At 39.1% G+C, this 6,994-nt stretch overlaps 1 pseudogene; it reads right to left on the minus strand.

Moving 5' to 3' along the window:
• Window positions 1–4,661: 4,661 nt before the first annotated feature.
• On the minus strand, window positions 4,662–4,800 carry LOC117702537 (small nucleolar RNA SNORA17; annotated as a pseudogene).
• Window positions 4,801–6,994: the final 2,194 nt, after the last annotated feature.

A 6,994-nucleotide genomic window follows, 5' to 3' on the forward strand; every position in this document is an offset into this window, starting at 1 on the left:
TTTTTTAAAAGACAGTTTTAAATATTTAAGATTTAAAAACTCCTGTCAATTGTTCTAAAAGTAGATTTCAGACAATTAGCCATTATTGATCTTATAGTTATATGTGATTCAGGGACTACTTTTTATTCCCTACATGTTTGGTAGGACATAAATATCATGAGAATAAATATGTTGCAAGTGTGATTCAGCACCAAGGCATAAAAAGAGGCAGAATTGACATATAAGCTCATCATACCTCTAGGTATCCTTTACAAATAAAAATTTTAAATTGTTGTATGAACAGAGCCATGATAATCACTTGTTATGAAACTTGAAGCAGAAAATATTTTATAATTAACACACTATTATCTACCCCTTCCCTCCTCCCTAGTCTTCTTAATTTCTCTTCTGTTAGATTTACTGCTATGGGATGTGCCATTGTCCCCAAAAACACACATATATCTTCAAGAATTTAAGAAACAGTTTATTGTGTATCCAAGTATGAATGATTTTGGCCTTGGAACAGATTTAGGTTACCTCTCAATTCCATGTTTTTTTCTAGTCACAATCTCATGATTTTTTTTAGTAACAGAACAAAGAAACTCATGAACTTAGCCACTTTTGAATACATTGGTGGAAATATTAATAGAAATATTAAATTAAAGTAGAGAAATCATTGTAGGCCTTAATGCTCACAATATTCTAACTCAGTGTTGCGATTGTCGGCACCTTATGGTTTGTTAAGTTAGTAAATTCTTTTACCTGTTTGTTTTATATGCTCTTAAAGGTAAAATAGTTTCTTGAGTTTCCTAGTGAGCTTTTGTCTTTACTGTTACAAAATGCAAGAGCTGTAAGTATTGACAGAGTCATAATTTGTCTTAACATTTTATTTTTATTTAAGACAAGGATGAACATTTGGGGGCCTTAGAATTGATGTTTCAGTTTGAACCTATAGTGTCTTCCCAAGTGCCTGTGTTGAAAACTTAATCTTTAGTAGATTATCCATTAGAAAACTTAGTACATAACAGACAGTATCTAGTTAGAAGCAAAAGTAACTGCTGTGTGCATGAAGAAAAGGCATTTTTGATTTTTGTTTTCTGTTTGTTTGTTTGTTTGTTTGTTGTTTGTTTGTTTGTTTTTGTTTCTAGAACTTGTCCTTTAGTCTCTCATGGTCACTCTGTATCATTTTCATTATTTCATTCCTTAACAAAGCTACTGTACTTCATGTACCCTCTACCACCATGTTCTGTGTCAACTCTGGCCCAGAAACAATACATTGGAGTCATGATGGGTGATATTTGAAATTATGTGAGAGGAAAAAAACATGTCCTTCTTTAAACTTATTTTTCTAGTTTTTCTCCATAGAGTTATTCACAGCTAACAATCCGCATTTTATAGCCATGCATAACACTGAGACTCTCCCATCTTAAATTAAACCTCTTTTTACAATGTCACCACCTAATAATTCTAGAATGTTGGAGTATTAAGAAAAGCCATAGGCTTATAGAATTCGACAACAGTGTCTTTAATTGGTTTTCTGTGGCTAAATGCCAATAGCCTGAACTGATTAAAAATATAGTTTCCTTGTAATTCTGGCAGATGTTAGCCCTCTTTTGAATTAAATCAATGATAAGGAGATCTGAGAGCATCCTCTAGAATCCAGGTATCACAGTCTAATGCTAATACTTAATCTTCTAAGAAACTGTTACCTTAGCCTGAACAATGGGCCCTATCCCCAACGGTTCTTTTTCCATTGTAATAACCACTCTGTATAGTTCAACTCCCTTGTTCTCTACCAGAAAAACACATGTGATTTTATTGATCTCACCCATATATTTTAAAATTCTCCTGTCATCTCAAACTCATAACTATGCCTGGCAAGTTCTTTTAACATGTCAATTTCAATGTAACATTTCTAGAGCCTAGAATTGATAATTATAGGAAGGTTCAGTGAGGTCTATTATTTCCAAACCATTAACTTGTATTCTCTCCTTAAAACATGAACTTTTAAAGTCTGAAAAAAAATCAGAAGGCCTATTATTAATCAACAGAGAAGGGAGACACACAAATCTCAACATATACAGATATGTATTCTATATGTGTGAGATAGAATCCCTTAGGAAATTGTTGAATGTTTTTAGAAAGCAGCAATGCTCACTGTTATACCATTAATACACACTTTCCTAGGAAGATATAATCAAAACCAAAATTGTTTAGTTCTTAGTGCAATCTAAGGCCTATTGATAAAGAAAGTTGAAAGTTGAAAGTTTTGGAAATCCCTTTGTATTTCCACATATCATTAAAGGAAGTATGCTAAAAATTCAGATCCCAGATGCTGTGAATATTAATGACTCACTTTTTCTCTAAGTTGAGAGGAACTATCATCCTCCTATTAACATGCAATAAAAGTGTCCTGAGTAAATCTTCATCAGATCCTGGGGCTATCATGAAATGTCTTCCAAGCCTCAAAAATCAAAGAGACACAGATACAGGTGTTAGATACAGGCAAAAAGATAGTGCAAGAAAGAGGCAGGGAAGGTGGCTTTACCATTAAACCATGCATAAGCTGCTGTGAGTTTTTCCCTATGGGGATGGTACTCTGTATATTGAAGAAGCTGACTTATGACTAGGTCTTTGTTCTCACACATCACTCAAGTGCAGGTCCTTGGAAATCAGTGTTACAATCAGTGTTGGAAACTCATGTTGCAACATTGTAGGGCCTTTCATAGTTACTTTCTGAAAGACTCCTAGGATTCCTTGGCTTCAGGACAAAGTATTTAAGATTGAATTGATTTTACTTCTCATGATGATGAATAAGGTTGGATAGTCATAATAAAGACATAAATGTCTGATCTGTGGATTTCAAATATTTGTGTTATGAAGATGCACAAATATTTTTGCATTGTAGCTTGTTGAGAAACTGGGAACTACATGCAGACAGTGAGGCAACTGCCTGAATCTGGATAATACCTCTAGGTACTACTCAAGAACAATGTGTAAATGGCAGTGCTTTTAGTTATGATACTCAATTCTATCATCACCAGTCAAAACTTTATGCTGGGGAACTATGGAAAATAGTAGTAAATGTTAGAAAAGAGAAAAATATAGAGAATCTCAAACTGAACAAAAGTTGTACCCATTTAATTTCTAAGTATGAAATTACCTCCAACTTCAACATGGAGTCAGTAGTTTAAATGACACAAATTCTTGAGATCAAGGTGTTGTATGTGCAGCTATTCTGTATTTCCTCTTTTTGAACTATAGTTATTAAAGTTAAAGTTGTAAAATCTTTATATTTTAATTCAGTGAAAATGGTTATGATAAATTGTTCTTTTAATTTCAAGTAATGCCTACTCCAAAGACTTTGCAAGGGGAACACATATTTTTTTTTAACCAATCAGAATTATTTGAGTGAGTTAAGGATCTGATAGTTTCTTCTATCATGTATATTCCATGACAGCAGGATATTCATCTATGTTGCCCAAGTATGTCTTTGAAATATATTATTCAAAATAGAGACTACCTACGTTAGACATATCATCTATAATTATAATCTTTGAATAGAAATTTATTCTCTGGGGACATACATGTGGTTTGACCTCAGATGCCTGGGGACACTGGGCTTATGCTGAGTGCTGAGATGAGTTAAGCCTTGCAGGTGTAAGCAGTGCTAACTGGTTCCCAGTGATTTGCATGCTCTCACTTCATAGTCTTGGGGACTTCTTCATATACCAGTCACAATCTGTAATATTGTCATTGCAGTCAGGACTCAGCATGAACATGAGGGCCCCTGCTCAATTTCTTGGGTTTGTTGCTCTGGTTTCCAGGTAAAATGAACTAAAATGGGAATTTCTGTGTTATGCTGTGATTAGTGTTTACTGGCATTTGGGAACTGTCCTTTTTATCATTCTTACCTATGTGAATATTCATTTTGTCTCCACTCCTAGGTGTCAGATGTGACATCCAGATGACCCAGTCTCCATCTTCCATGTCTACCTCTCTGGGAGACACAGTCACTATCAGGTGCCTGGCAAGTGAGGGCATTAGCAGTTATTTAAGCTGGTATCAGCAGAAACCAGGGGAATCTCCTAAGAACCTGATCTATGGTGCCACTAACCGGGCAGATGGGGTCCCATCAAGGTTTCAGTGGCAGTGGGTCTGGGGCAGATTATTCCCTCACCATCAGCAACCTGGAGTCTGAAGATATGGCAGATTATTACTGTCTGCAGTATTATAAATTTCCTCCCACAGTGATACAAATCATAACATAAACCCCATGGAAGCAGAAGTGAGAGGCTTGGCTGCTGCAGCTGCTTCTCCTCATGAATCACCCACTCTAAGTATTTCTCAGATGTCATGGGTCTCTTTGAGAGTTTGGAGTCATATCAGTTGTTGTCTTAGGTGTGCTATGCCCTCATCACCCATTATGGTCTCAGAGTGTTGGTTTTATTAGGCCAGCTCCCTGTCTTGGCCTCATGGTCCTTGCTTGGTGGTCACCAAGGGCTCATTCCCCACCTTGTTCACCTTAGTGGCCCCTTGAAAGTGTTGCCTGTCTCATGCTCATTCATGCTCATGGCCTTGGTCATAGGATGGTTTCTTCTTGTCTCTGGATCCTGTTCCTGGTAGACTATCTGCTCTTACCTCATGCAAGTCTGGCTGTCTTAGGCTTACCTTTTTCAGGGAATGTTAGGCTACTAATCATTCAGACGTTCACAGGTCAGGACAGTGAGCTGAGCATAGATATAGTCTCTAGCTTCTCTGCTTCCTACTGACACTCATATGACACAAAATACAGACCTTCAATGCCGTTTCGGAGGCAGGAGTGCACCACAGTCTTAGTCACTCTAATTTTATATAAGAGAAGAATAAAGTCAGAAGATGTAATGCCACCTTTCTAGAGTTCAAGTTTTCTTAGTTATGTTGTCCTATGTCCGTCTCCATAAATTCTAGACTGAGTTTACCAACTTTTGAAACTTTTTTCTGAATATAATTAGCATTACATTGAGTTTATTTCCAGCAAATGAAAAATAAAATCCATTTACATCTCATTTATGGGACTGTAGAGAAAGCCCAATTGTTAGCATTCTGTCTAAACTCCATCCCCACAGTTACCTGGCAACACCCAGGTAGGCCTGGACCACTATAAAAAGGGGCTGCTTGCTCCCTTCTCTGTCTCTTAATTTCTTGCTCTTGTTCTCTTGATCCTTCTGTTCCCTTGCCCCTTCCCTCTTCCATTCCCCATCCCCATCTCTCCATGTGCTCATGGCCTACCTCTACTCCTCTCTCTCTCTCTCTCTCTCTCTCTCTCTCTCTCTCTCTCTCCCCGTCTCTCTCTCCCTCTCTCTTTCACTCTGCCTCTCTCTCTGCCTCTACTACCCTCCTGGCTCCCCCTATCATGGCCTGAATAAACTCTATTCTATACTGTATAGATGTGTGGCTGGTTCCTCGGGGAGACGGGATGCCTCAGCATCGGCCTGCTGAGACATCTCCTTTCCCTATATCTCTCCACACACCCACAGACCATAGTCTCTTTATTTCTTTATAAACACATCATTGGTGCTGAAACCTGGGAGGCAGAAATCTGCAGGTTTGCATTACACTAGCTACCAAAAGAGATCCAAACTCACTAGTCTAGAACTGGTAAGCCCCATCCCCCACTGGTCAGAGTCATCCACATGGTCCCAGGAAAGAGATCTTGAACTCGGAGCTAACCCTGTGCTTTCCTGACCCTCATTCTAGGACTATTCCCCTTGGGTGAGACATCCCCCTTTCCTTTTGAGATAATTTCTTTCTCCCAATTGAGAACCCTAGGCTGGGCCTGGATAGACTGTTCTCTCTCTCTCAGGAGCACTGGCTCCAAGTTTTAATCCCTAGGCTCTAGTGTCTCACCCAGGAATCCGTCTTTCATGCTCTCCCTGCTATAGACAGGTAGCATAAGTTTCTCCCCCCTCCTCCTCCATCATTTGCAGCCTGTTGCAGCCACTTATTTTAGCTGGTTTGCCTGAAAAGTGGGTCCAGGAATCTGTTTGCTCCCTTCTCCACTGTGTTCCTTAACTCTGCTCTGGGTCTACTCCTTGAGTCCTGCCAGAGACCTTCTCTGAGACTTGCTTTCCTATGTGTGAAACCACCCTCACAAAGAGTTTGACTGCTTGAGTGAGCAGGCTCTCTCTCGCCTTCTCTGCCTGGGACCTATACAGTGAGTGCTGATGGTGCTGTCTGTCTGCCACAAGAACAGCCAGCATGAACATTGCTGTGATACTGAACAGCCTCCAGAGGCACTGGGCCATGACTTCAGGCTGCTAGTAGGAAGTCCCGCTCTGCAGCCTCCAAGGCACCTTTGCCTCAGCTGAGGGTCCATAGCACAACCCCAGGGCTGTGACCTGTAGCCCACAGCACCGACCTCGCCAGCAGTAATACTGTATACCACTGCTGCTAGCTTTTATATTCTGGCCCTAACCTAATGTTTCTTTGTTAGTACAAAAAGGTGCTTTTATCTATCTACACAAAACTGCTAAAATTATTTAAAGTTTTCTTTACTGTCCTGTCCTTAATAGATTTTTACAACCGCTATTAAATTCTATTCAGTTACAGCCAATCCTTATGGCTCTCAATCTTGTCAAAAGTCTGCTAATAGTATATTTAAGTTTATGACCAACAGAATTCCCAAAGCCTCTAACAGTTGACCCAAGATGGTTTCAGAAGATGTGTACACACCTAGGAGATACTGTCTGGATTATATGTGATGATATAGTCACTGAAAAGTGCAGCAGACAAAACTGGATGCCCTGAGTCAAATGACTTGGCTAAACCAAATTAAGTCATTTCTCATGTCACACGTATTCATTGCACAGAGAAAAAGCACTGTGTCTTCTGCACTTTAAAGCCAGACTGACTCCGCCTAAGAGACCATGGAGACCAAGGGAATTGTTGGTTAGTGGACTCTGTCATTATTAAATATATAACTGGTAGATTGTTATTTACTCTTTCTCAGACTTCTGACTACATTGAAAGCTAA

This window comes from Arvicanthis niloticus, unplaced genomic scaffold, assembly GCF_011762505.2.
Source record: "Arvicanthis niloticus isolate mArvNil1 unplaced genomic scaffold, mArvNil1.pat.X pat_scaffold_920_arrow_ctg1, whole genome shotgun sequence".
Lineage (NCBI taxonomy): Eukaryota > Metazoa > Chordata > Mammalia > Rodentia > Muridae > Arvicanthis > Arvicanthis niloticus.